Genomic DNA, 13,111 nt, shown 5'->3' on the forward strand with positions numbered 1-13,111 from the left:
AATGCATACATTTTTATAGTTGAGGTCCATAACTTATTGCATGAATCAATTTTGAGAATGGTCTATGCTGAGTTATTTTTGTATTTAGGAAATCACCTTTATGAAGACTATGCTCATAGTCTTTTTAACATCTATCTTTCATTCTATAAAATTACTGAGAAACCATTATTTCCTAATTTAGTGATTTAAATTACTTATTTTTCTGTGCTTTGTAGAATTAGGCATTCTATCTGAAAATCTATCATGCCAAATGCTTTGAATAAGTAAGTCACTCTCAATATTTTATTATGATTTTCTTAATTTTAAAATGGACAAATAAAGAGAAATCATAATCTGGTTTGAAGCTGCTGATTATGGGTTAAACTTACTGAGTTAATTTTCAGTTAAATTTAAGAATTTTATGTGTATAAATAAATGTGAAACAATTACTCATGTTAATTAAATTTGAAGAGAAAGGAAGCATTGTCAACCTGCCTTTATCTCCTCTCTGATCCTTTTTTGTGAGTGGACTGTCTACTTATTTAGTGCTTGATCTTCACCCATTACACTTTGAATAAATTGTAAATGTCCTGAGTAAAATCTAGTTCTTTCTTTGATATTTTGAAGAAATAATTGTGGAAGTCATGAAATTTTTAAATAATATCTAGTGATTAAATCTAACAAAAATACTATTTCTGAATTGTTCATGGAAAATGTCACTGATTTAGCACAATTTTTTTAATCTCACTATTCTTAACATCTTTAGGATTTTGTAACTAGTAAATATTTAAAAGAGTTGATGATCAGAAAGGTACCTAAAAATGTGAACTGGAAAATCAGACTGCCTGGGTTCAAATCCTGGCTCTCATATATCACAGCATGTGACCTTGGGCACACTACTCAGCCTCTCAGCAGGAAGTCTTCCATCCCTCTGAGGACATAAACCATACCTTTGTCGAGTGTCTCCATACTGTATATACTACCTATGTGTTATCAGATTTTTGGAGTATCACATGTTTGTGATCAAATAAGCCTATTTTACTTAATCATAGTTCCCAACATATGGAATAGTGATGCAAAGGAGGCACCAGGGCATAAAACATGAAGGATGGATTACCTTTAGTACTCTGTGGCAACAATGAAGCTACCTAGAAAAAAATCACTGTTGGGGTATTTGGTAGTGTTCATGTTTTCAGAAATCCTTTGAGGGTCTTGGAACATATTGCCTGGGAATCAGGGGGAGGGGCCTCTCTATTACTTTTTTGAGTGTTTCCAACAAAGGTAGGGACAATGGTGGAATTATTCTACTGTTAGTTCAAGCAATATTAAGAAAGCAAAATTACATTTTGTATATTTGAATACCCTAATGCTGTCTGAAGGGGTAAAAATTATTGCCTTAATCCTTTTGTGAACAAGAGTTCAACTTCTTAATAACAATATTTTAAAAGGAACTGAAGAATTAGTACTGAAATGAATTCTGTGAGATGAGTTGTAATTTTTGCAGGTTTTAAAGGTATTATCTGAGTCAGGCATGGTGCCACATACCTAAAGTCCCAGTGGCTAAGGAGGAGGATCACACATTCATATAAAATTCCTGGTATGTTTTTTGCTATGGAACTGGGAGTGACAAGCACACCTTTTCCTTGCTTCCTTTCCTTGCCCTACATAGTAACCTTGAAAGTAAAATCTATTTTTGTGAACAAGTCTCTGAGATGTTGTTTGTCCATTTCAAGGCCCTGTTTTAGGAGACAGAGAAAGTACTGGTGATCTAGACCATCTTCTGAGAACGAATGGTGGTGATGATGGCTGCTGAAGGAAGGGTCCCACCCTTACAGTCTGGGTCAGAGAAGGAGGTACACAGGGGCAACAACAAATGTTTTGTCCTCTGTATCCTCCACACATCTCATGCTAACATACTATAGCTATATAATCTACCTGTGTGTGTGACTTCATAGATGCACATGTAAGCATCAGATAACTACTACACACATTTGATTTTACTTTTGACTTTGATAGTTACATGTGATAGTTTTAGTTTGATAATTAAATAGATTATGTAGTTACCATAATTTGCAACCTATTAGAGGAGTAAAATTCTTTGACTCTTGTCTGTGTATCAAGTAAAATAATACTTATTTTTAGTGTATGATTTATAATGAAAATAAATTATCTCACACATTTTTGTCTCCAAGTGGAATAATTTCAGGTGGAGAATAGTAGCTGAAATATGTATCATACATACCTTTCCCCCTTTTAACATTTTTGACTAAAGAAAAAGTTTAAAAAATAAGATTTATGATTGGGACCTATCTCCTTGGTCTCATGGTTTTGACAGGCCAGTGAGGATTCAGGACTAAAAATCAACTACTTATCTTGCATTTTGGCTTTAGACCTAATTGCCAGTTCATGATATTTTTTCCATCCTACAATGAAAGTCTCTCAATAAACAAGTGGACTTGGAATCAAGATTTTTTTTTTTTTTTTTTTTGGCCAGGAATGGTGGAACACACCTCTAATCCCAGCAGCTTGTAAAGCTGAGGTAGGTGGACTGCAAGATCAAAACCAGCCTCAGCAACTTAGCAAGAACTTGTCACTAAACAAAATATGAAAAAGTGATGAAGATGTGTCTCAGTAGTTAAGTGCCCTAGTTCAATCCCCAGTACAAAAAAAAAGTGTCTTATTGAAAACTCCAAAAACCTACATTACACCATACAACTCATACAACTTTTCTTATTGTTTTAGAATTTGATTAGTGGCACTTACTCAAAAAAGCAGAGTTTCTATGATTGTGTGTGTGCATATATATAATTATCAATATATTTTGCTTGCTTTCTGGTATCTGGACTGTAATAGACCATGGCCAGCATGTTGAGGAAGAAAACCTATCTCTGGAAGCTTTCTGCTTAAAGCTCCCTGCTTTCACTCAGGGCAGTGTCTCTCCTGTTTTTTGGACCTGAGAAGAAATAGAGGTAAGGAATTGTATTCCTCGCCTAAAAGAAAAGCAGGTAAGAGACTTGCCTGAACCTATGTGTATACATAAAATACACAAATATATACATATAAACAAAATGTTTTAAGTACCTGATTGTTTATGGGGTTCCTTTTTTAGAATCTGGGAAAATCCTGGTTCAGTTTATAACAAGTAATGACACCAGCCAGAAGTAATCTCAACGCTCCAGAAAAAAATACAGATTTCTAGGTCATTTTCTAAATATAGTTGAACATGGGTGATAGAGGCATGGAACAGACAACTCTTTTATTGGGGACACAGAGTAAAAGCACTCTAAGAAACACAATTAGTTGTACCACCTTTAACCACCAGAGAATTCAAATTTGGAATTTAGACAAGAAAAATTCAACCTTTTATGTTGGGATTGTGGATGGCATTCATGCCTGCAGTGAAAAGGTTATTATAAGCTTTTGAAAAAAAAATTCATGGAAGTGGCAGATAATGGTTAAACAATCAGTATCTACACAATGTTTCCCAGGTGCTTTGTCAGCTGTGGCTACAGCACATACACTGTAAGGAGCAAAGATAAATGTGTGACATTCTGTGTGCTGTGTAACTTACAAAAAACAACTTCTTGACTCTGTGCTGTGTAACTTGCAAAAAGTAACTTGAGTGCTCTGTGCTGTAATGAGGTAATGATGTGATGTTGCCCCAAGTTGAAGACACGTGCAACTGATCCGGAGTAAGGTAACTGACTTCCCTTGCACCAAGACCAGCTGACCGGGTATGATAAAAAGGATTTAAAAGGGCTCAGAATGAGCCTAGCTTCAGTCACCATTTTACACCAATGATGCCAGTTTTGCACCAAGCCTGAAGGGGACTCACTGACTTGCTCATTGCTTGCTGGAACATCCATCATCCTGACCATGACCAATACATTCCTGTGGAAGTGACAGCGGAGCTGCCTGTGTGCATCCTGCCTGAGACGTCTCTGCCTGGCCTGCCTGCCATGACCTCGTTGCCCTCCTTCACCTTCCAACCATCCTAGCTGATCAGGACTCCAGCCGGAGGGAGTCCCCCAGTGAGATCTCCTGAGCTGTCTTCCTGACTGACCTCTGGGAGTCACTGCCCTTTGACTCAAGACTCGTCACACAGGTGTGGACCTTAGGAACTGCTCTCAGTAAGGAGTGAGTCTTGTTTATTCGGTGCTTACAATAATTTAGTGATTAAGTTATGTGTGATATTGGTGTGACTAAAAGTTAGAATTAACTATAAATAATTGTGTGATCAGCATCAAATAAAAGCCAATTGATTTTGGGCCAAATTTTCTCTCATTGACTCCTCCTTGCCGCTCGTGACATACATGTATTACTAACCTCCATGAGGAGCATGATTCATCTATGTCCTCTAAAACTATTCCCATTTTAGTGATGAGAAAACACAAGTTTCTGGATATTAAATGGCAGTTCAGCTGCACAGAGATAACTACCCAGAGGCAGAACTATATGAAATTCCTTCAAAGCTCCTCAAAGGTTGATTTGCTCCTGATATAGAGGATGCATCTGGAGAAATATTATTTTCTCTCCATTTTGAATAGAGTAATTAGGGAAGACATCCCAGGAGCAGAACAAATGTATTTTTTTCCATCTTTCATATTAAGTAACTCCAGAAACTGAGCTATCAACCTATATTTCTTCAAGTTAATGCTAGGAGATTACAGGGTGTAGAAAAGCACATCACAGGCCCAGAGTCTGAATATGACTCATAAAAGAAATAAATCTAAAATGCTCATGAGAACTTTTGAAGAAAAAATATGTAATTATTTCCAAAAATATATGTCCTTTGGTTGCTATCTCTACTATATATCATTTAGAAAACAATAAATTATGATGCACATATCTAGGATTTGCCAAATCTTATTCTATATGGTTTTGTGTCCAAAATCCAGAAAAGAGAATGCATGATTCACTGTCAAAAACATTATAAAATAAATCTTTAAGTGTTGGGGTCTTTAGCCCCCTTGCTCTTCTCGACCAGAGGCAAGAGGAGGGGGCACTCTCCAACAAGGCCAGACTGGGAAAGGTAGGGCCGACTGACCACCTGCACCCATCCCTCTGGGCGTAGGACAATCAGATGCATCAGGGACACCAGTCACAGCAAGAACTTGTTTATTGAGGAAGTCACACAGCTTTTATGTAGGGTGGAGGCTAGGCAGTAACCAATCAGCTTAAAGGTCAGCAAGGCATGGGGAGTTAATGCAGGTGAGAGTCCCATAGGACTATATGGCAACCACAAGCTGATCACGTTCACGGAATCCCTGGTGGTGGTTCGATTTATCATCATTAGCTTTTGAAACTGCCTTTGAGGCCTTGATCTTGCTCACTCGCCAGGGAGTAAGGAATTAGCCTGAGTTAGTTAACGTGTCATTAATCCCAACATTTAAGGAAGAGGAGTGGCTGTTATAGTGAATGTGTCATTCAAGAATTTACTTAAACAATGATTTTTAGTAAAAATATTCACTTTTCTGAATCCATAGGAAAGTGAGATTTTCCTTATTTATATTTCCTGTTAGAATTTCCTAAGAGAAGCCCTAGATTTTATTTGAAATAACCTCCAACTATAAAACATAAAAGATACCTACAATACAAACTCAGGGGTATAAAATATAAGTTTTTTTATTAATTAGAAGCAAACTTTTTTTCCCTTGGAATCCAGCTTTATCTGCCTTTTTGAATATTTTTTTTTTAATTTTTGAAAACAGAAACCACAAAAAAATCACAGGCAAATGCCTTGAACTGCCAACTAATACAGGGAATATCTATATCTAAGTGTTCAATAAACATAAATATTTCAAAATCCAAAGAAATATTAGAAATATCTAGAGAAATATAAAATAAAATTTTACTATAGACAAACTATAATATTGATGGTGATATAAAGCAAATGAATATTCATAAACTTAGGAGGACTTTATTATCATTTGTGGAAACTCTTGCTAATGAAGATATATGATGCTCACTGTCACAGAGACTTTAGAAATTACAGCATATGTGACCATGATAACATGTAAGAACCCAACAGAACTCATCCAAACACCAAACATACAAACCTAGGGGCATGGTTCAAATGCATGTGCACCTTGGAAGAGATGAAAAATAATCTGTAGAAAAAATGGTTACTAGGAGCCATTCACATCTTTAGCTATATTATGTCCAGTTTAAAAAAATATACAATACCATGTTTAAGTTTTATATATGTGTAATATTAATATTTTATTTCACATGTATACATGTTTAGAAAGAAAAAAATGTTTAACTTGTGAGAAAATAAATATTGGAAGCAAATAACACACTCACACATCCCCTGTGCAGATGATAAAACTCATCATTACAAAGAAGACAATTTTCTCCTAAATTAACCTACAATATATCTCAGTAAAATTATGTACCTATATAAATATATCAGAGTAAATTCTACTTTTATGTACCTATAAAGCAATAACTTGTAAAACTATAAATAAAAGAAAAAGAGGAAATGGTAACAGAAGAGGAAAAGAGGAACTACTGGGTAATAAAATGAAGCAAACCATATTCCATATTTCTATGATTATGTCAAAATGAACCCAAATATTATGTGTAAGTATAGTGCAATTATAAAACATTCACGTTTTACTTTTAATGAAATAAGAAACCAAATTATGGAGTTCTAAAATTCATTCACAAAATTACACATAATTTTAGCCAAGAAATTTTTCAATTATAAGAGGAAAAGGAGTACATTCATGTATATTGTGAAATTATACTATTATAATAATCATCAAGAAATCACAATAGAAACTAAATACACATTTTGAAAAAAATTGTACAGTTAATTGTAATAGAAAATTCTACAAAAATCAAACCATAACAAATCCAATCTCACCAACTAACATAGACCCTCTCTCAAAATTCAAAAATAAAAGTTCTATGGATGTACCTCAGTAGTAAAGTATCCTGAGGTTCAACATCTAGCAACACAATAAAAATAAAAGTAAAGAAGAAAGTAAAATTGAAAATTAACTAGCTCAGGAGGAAGTGAGGTTCCTATAGACCACAGCTGCTCTCCTGTAAGAAAAATGGCATGTGGAGATTTGATCATGATAATGTGCCCACCTGTTAATCACCAGCACCAAAAAGATGCTGAGCCACAGGCACACATCTGCCAGAGAGTATTTGAGGTATGGGTCAAGGATGCCCTACAAGGATAAGGAAGGCAGTGAGGGTTATGTGCCACTGATGTGCTCCCCATTTGGATGGCCAGCAGGACTGAGGGTACACTGCCCCACAGGAGGGCTCAGGCCTGCAGAGTCCAGAGACTGGGCAGAGTCCCATTTTGCTAGCTCCTGTTCCTGCATCAGCCAGTCCCACATTTGTTTCCATCAGCCTTCCTCCCCAGACTCATCATGCCACTGCCCACTCACAATTTTTGGGGTCTCAGGAGCCAGTACTTGTACCTAGAGATCTTCAATCCCTGCACAGTGGATCAAACTGGGTCTCCAAAGCAGGAGAGTGAAGCCTAGAGCTGAAAGGAAGATATGGTGGACTCAGCAGAAACAGAGAAGCCAGTGGAAACCCATCCCCAACTCCCTGGCAGTTCAGACATTGGACAGATCTAAGTGCTCCTGATTGGATGGGAATTCAGACCATACCTCTTAAGTCTGAGATCAAGGAGACATGTGTGTGATTGAGAGTGGATAATATCCAATCCAGAAAAGAATAAGGCCAGAATGACAGGTGATTGTGTGCAGCTTATTTTTTTTTTTTCTTTGTGGTCTGGGAATTGCACACCTGAGACTCAAGCTGCTGCTATTTTAAGGCAATATTTCCTTCTAGAAGTGGGATCTAGTCCTACCAGTAGAACATTTGCATTTAACCTGTTGTACAAAGCCATTTCTCTTTATGGATTATATATGCTAGTATATTATTCCTGAATAAAAATAATATAATGGCAATTACTATAAAATGTTATGTAACTTTTCTGCTCTCTGTTCTTGGTAGAAGATAGACTAAACTATGAATGGGAAACAACCCTTTAAAACATTAATATCCAATGAAAACAACAGCTAAGGCACAAAAGTATTTTAAATATTTTTAGTATTCACACTGATAGCATAAATAGAGTTGAAATTGATATTAATAACATAACAACCTTTTGAGAATATTACCTTTATGTGACTTATAAAATACTACAAATGAAATACATGTGCTTTTGGAACTACACCCTCAAGTTTGACTCCCTTCATCATACCTCAGTTTACAGGAGCCACATTACAGATTTGAGGGTTATGGGTTCCCTGATAATCAGTGACTTACAGGGCCTGGTCTATCTCTTTACATGCTAGTGTTGAGGAATTAAATTTCCTAATAATATTTCTCCTCAGACCCAAAATTAGAAGAAATAATATGCTGAGTGAAAGCAGAAAGCTCCAACCAAAAAGTGTCCAAAACTAGGTTATTCTGTCTCACTTCATACTGGCCACAGGTTTTTCACATTGCAGATATCATACAGCAGAAAAAAGAAGGGATTTCAGGTCAGTCAATTGTACAGAGGAGTGAGAGTTCTTTGATTTCAGCAAACTCCTCATGACAAAAGGTGCTCTGTTTGAATGGCTTGGGAATGCTCTGCAATTCCTCTGTCCTTGAGGCCTGGAGATATTTTCTTCTTGTAATAACATTTGGTACTAGTGGACTCTGAGAAGCAAGCAAGTTATGTGATCTGCACATGTGCAAAGCTAACTGTACTATGTAACCTTAGTTACTTGATATGACCCTGGAATAGATAATAAACTAGACTGGCTTTTTCACAGAAACCACTTCTTGCTCTTCACCATCCTGTGTTCTTGCCTCTTTATTAGCTCTTCCTTTAATCCTTTTAGCTGGACCTCAATTAACCTTTACAGCTAGGGTGCTGAACAGAGACACTTCTGGATGTGCTGATGGGAAAAGGGGATAGCTTACTGCCTAAAACAGGCTTTGATATGCTTCACTCTTGGCTGATACTGATCCCACTGGTAAGTTATGGGGAATTCACTCTCTGACACTCAATGACATCATAGAGCTAAACTTCATTTGCTTCATAATGCTAAACATACTGTAAGTAATTCTGATCTTGCTGCTTTGCTATTTGAAATAGACTTTTTACTGTCTATGGAATCAGAAGAGTGGGTTCTTAAGACCCCAAAATTGGGAATATATAGGTAAAATATTGCAAGAAGAGCCAAGGGCTCCTGTATATGTGTTACATGCTTGGTATTATTGTTGAGATCCTATCTCAAAAATAGCATTGACAGAGCTACAAGCTTCTCAAGTAGTCTCTAAGATTGAAGTTTTTTCTCAGCCATCTCCTTGCATTCCTACTCTTCTCTCTCTTCCTTTTTCTCCCCCAGTCCATTCTCATTTATCTGAATGTCTCAGGCAGGCAACTGCAGACGGAGAAACTCATACTTTGATTGTCTGCACCATTAGATTAAATAATGCTAATCAGTCAGAATGTGAACAATTGCCTTTTGCTGTGTTTAAAAATTTAAAAAGAATGGTGTTGGAGAGTGGAAAAAATAATAATTTTCACTCTTAATATGATAAAGGTGCTGGGTAAGGGTTATGCCTTGGTTCCCAATGATTGGAAACCTTTGGTGAAAATGGTTACTTTTCCTGCCTAAAATACAGTGCTTTTACAAGAATACTCTGATTTAGCCTGTGTTCAAGCTGAGGATAATGCTCAAGGCAATGATAATATTGATTATGATGACTTGATTGGCAAGGGGCTAAGAAGGACATTACAATTCGCTCAGTTGCCAACAGCTGCCATTGCCAGATTAGAACCTTAGTTTGTAAAACATGGAGGAGGATCCCAGACACGTGGAATCCTTCCAAATCCATTGCTGTAATTGGACAAGTCACAGGAGAGCCTTTCATTAATTTTCTTAACCAATTGAATAAAGTTATTGAAAGACAAGTAGACAATTTGGAAGCTGCCAATATTCTGACTAAACAACTGACTTATGTAAATGCCAACCAAGATTGTAAGTAAGTAATAAAATCTATTTGCCATATAGTGGATACTTCATTTTCTGATTTAATAAAGGCATGTCAAAATACTGGAACTGAAACTCATAAAGCAGCTTTAATGGCTGATGCTTTAAACTCCCCCATAAACTTTGTTACAATTGTAAAAATTCTGGACATCTTCAAAAGGACTGTAAGATTTTTTTAAAAGGGGGTTACAAAAGCAGTCCAATCAGAAATGTCTAATATGTCATAAAGAATTTCATTGGTTTAATCAATAGAGCAACAAGGCTCCTAGCTCTGCCACACTGCTGGCCACTTTCTCCTCCCTACCCAGCCCTGCCACTTCTTCTCATGGCTCTCCCAGTTCCCAACACCCTCACTCCTGCTGCCTACCCTACCCCCCTCACACCTCCTTCAACAGCCAGTGGGGCTACTAGAGCTGTCAACTGGGGTGCCTCAAACTGCCTGCAGACACCATCTTCCTACCAGCTGAGTGTGGAGGATGAGTGTCAGTGGAGCTACTGTACTCCCCATCTGAAAGAAAAGGATCCATTCCCTTATTTGCTGCTACCTCTTCACTTTTTTACTTTCTCTGAGCCCTTTATTTTCACCTCTTCTAGCATCCCCAGCTCCTGCCACCATAGAGGTGAGAAGTGGTTTCCATAAATAAATCTATATATGTGTACATAGGAAAAACTAAATATACATTGTTGTTTTCTATGGGTCAACCAGATTAATTTAAATGACATGGGGATGGGGGAACTCTGTGTGTTGTTCATTTTTAGGGTGTCTTGTGTAACTTGCTCTGTGCTTTGGGGGTTACCTGGAAGTGAACTCAAGGGGCCACTTGGAGAGTGGGTAAAGCCCTAACCCATTCCTCATGTGCTTTTCAAGGCAGATGTGGTGTTGTGGAATCTGCCAGGCCCCAAAGCTTTAGACATAGCTCTACTTGGCTGTGTATAGGGTCCACCATTTTTCTCTACCCATATTGACTGTTGTCCTGCCCCTACCCAGCCCCCATTGTGAATGTTCAGAGAATTTTGAAAACACTGCTTTTCACAAGTGCAGTTTGTCCCATGGATCTGAGGAGCAAGTGGGCATCATGGAAGGCATCTCCCTCACCTTTTCATGCAGTGCAAAAGTCTAGATATTTATGCTGCTTTTTTCCTGTATGTGTGACCTTCACCTCATTTATCTTGTGGAGAAGAAGATTCAGGCACAGGGGATCCCAGCCCTGGAAAGTCCATATGTGCCTTTTGCAACATGAGGTGATTCACCCACTCCTGCCTCTACACTGTTCCAGGAGCTTTAGTAGCAAGAATGGTGGTGGGTGTAGCTTTACTGGAGAACCAGAGTGGAGGCGCAGGGATGAGGTTACCCTCAGACAAACACAGACCCCAGGTTCTGCCAAAGGCAAACACTCTCCCAGTTCCCCTCTCCACCCCAAGATGAGGTCAAGTCAGGACAGTGTCAGAGGCATCTAGAAGCACAAGAGTCCCACCTTGACCTGAGAGGACAATAGAGCACCTCTCAGGGGCAGGCCCAAGCAGATCCTTGCCTACCTGCTTTTCCTCAAATGTACATAGATCTGGGAGGAGGCCAAATTCTCGAAACTAGGTGCATGAGGTTGGGAGCACTCACGGCTTTGTCTGTTTGTGCCTTGTCCTGTTTGAGGTCCTCTGTACCCTCTGCCTACACTGGGATATCTGCATCTCTTGAATTGTCACAAATGCTCCATCCTCAAAAGAATTGATAGTGAATGCATTAAAGACATTCATACATATATTTTAAAATGTTAAATTTTATGTTATGTGAATCATCAATAAAAACATAAAATATGATTCCATAAAAATTTAGGGCATGAACTCAAGTCCCTGGATTATGCATTCTTAGATTTTGAGCATTAGCACACAACCTTCTTTGAGACTTTTCTACATATCTCATGGTGTATGGAACAGTAGTTTTCAGGCTGTGCCTCAACTTGAATTACTCCATCTTGTAGAAAAATAATTTACCATAGCCACTCTATTTTGAGTAAAAGTGTCAAGATAGATGGCTCCATACCTTGCTTGTACCATTAAATCACCACCATCTGCCTGAAACCACCACCAGGTACAACTGATAAATAATTTATGTGCATTCACTTATAAAAAAAATAAACCAACTAGTACCTGTGTAAGACACCCAAAAAGGAGACCCTAACTCTGTCCCACGGATCGACGGCAGCCCCAGTCAACCACAGGAGGCATCACTTGATGCAAACCGCAAGAGGCTTTTATTCCAGCATGCTGGGACCCAACTCATGACTCATGCAGGAGTCCAGGAGTCGAGTCCCTAGCAGAAAATCTTACAAGTTTATGAAGTCAGAAACCACACATCGGGAGGGGTCGCACATGGAAGGGGAAAAGGGGAACAAAGCTGCCAGGAAATTCCAAAGGGGGTCTGGGTTTGCTGATAACATACAACATGTTTAAAAATGTTTTACAACAGGGCATAGATTCTGGTCAACAGTTTCTGGTAATCTTATATCCTGGAACAGCTTCAAGGGCTTTGTTCCCATCACTGGGAGGGAAACCTTAGGGAGTTAAGATAAAACAGATAGCTTAAAAAAATGTCCATTCTTTCACCTGGACATATGTGGACATTCCAAATCACATCAGGAACACCAGACCCAGACTCCTATCAACCTTACCACATGCAACCTCCTCACCTAACACCCATAAAAGGACCCCTGAGAATGGACCTGGCAGCACCCTGAACTAATTACTCACCATGAGACTTGACCAGAATTACCACAGTGCTTGAATTCTGAATCTCAATCCTCAAATTTCACCCTACCAATGATAACCACACACAATACACTCCAAGTTGATAGTCAAGCTGTCACTCTGACACAGAAACTACCACACATTTGGATCCTCTGCTTTAAAGCTCTGCAAAACTGTTTGTAAAAATACTCAAATGACCAACTCGTCAACTGGTGCTATAAATACTCAACTGGTGCTGAGGACTGATCCAGGACCTCAGACATGCTAGGAAAGCACTGTACTACTGAGCCACAACAAAAGGCCCTATTTATTTATTTTTATTTTTTTATTTTTTTATTGTAAACAAATGGGATACATGTTGTTTCTCC

General features: G+C 38.1%; 1 long non-coding RNA gene across 6 annotated transcripts in view; it reads right to left on the reverse strand.

The window, feature by feature from the left end:
• Window positions 1-13,111, reverse strand: part of LOC306643020 — a 97,624-nt gene that overhangs the window by 65,830 nt on the left and 18,683 nt on the right. For 5 of the 6 annotated variants that reach the window (XR_013758775.1, XR_013758776.1, XR_013758777.1 and 2 more), the window contains exons 2-4: window positions 12,603-12,662; window positions 11,617-11,714; window positions 7,389-7,489 (exon numbers count right to left, since the gene is read on the reverse strand). This is a non-coding gene — a long non-coding RNA (uncharacterized lncRNA). Of the gene's footprint in view, window positions 1-6,540; window positions 7,164-7,388; window positions 7,490-11,616; window positions 11,715-12,602; window positions 12,663-13,111 lie in introns of those variants that run through there. The other variant, XR_013758780.1, reaches the window with a different exon arrangement.

This window comes from Sciurus vulgaris (genome assembly GCF_902686455.1).
Source record: "Sciurus vulgaris genome assembly, chromosome: 13".
NCBI lineage: Eukaryota > Metazoa > Chordata > Mammalia > Rodentia > Sciuridae > Sciurus > Sciurus vulgaris.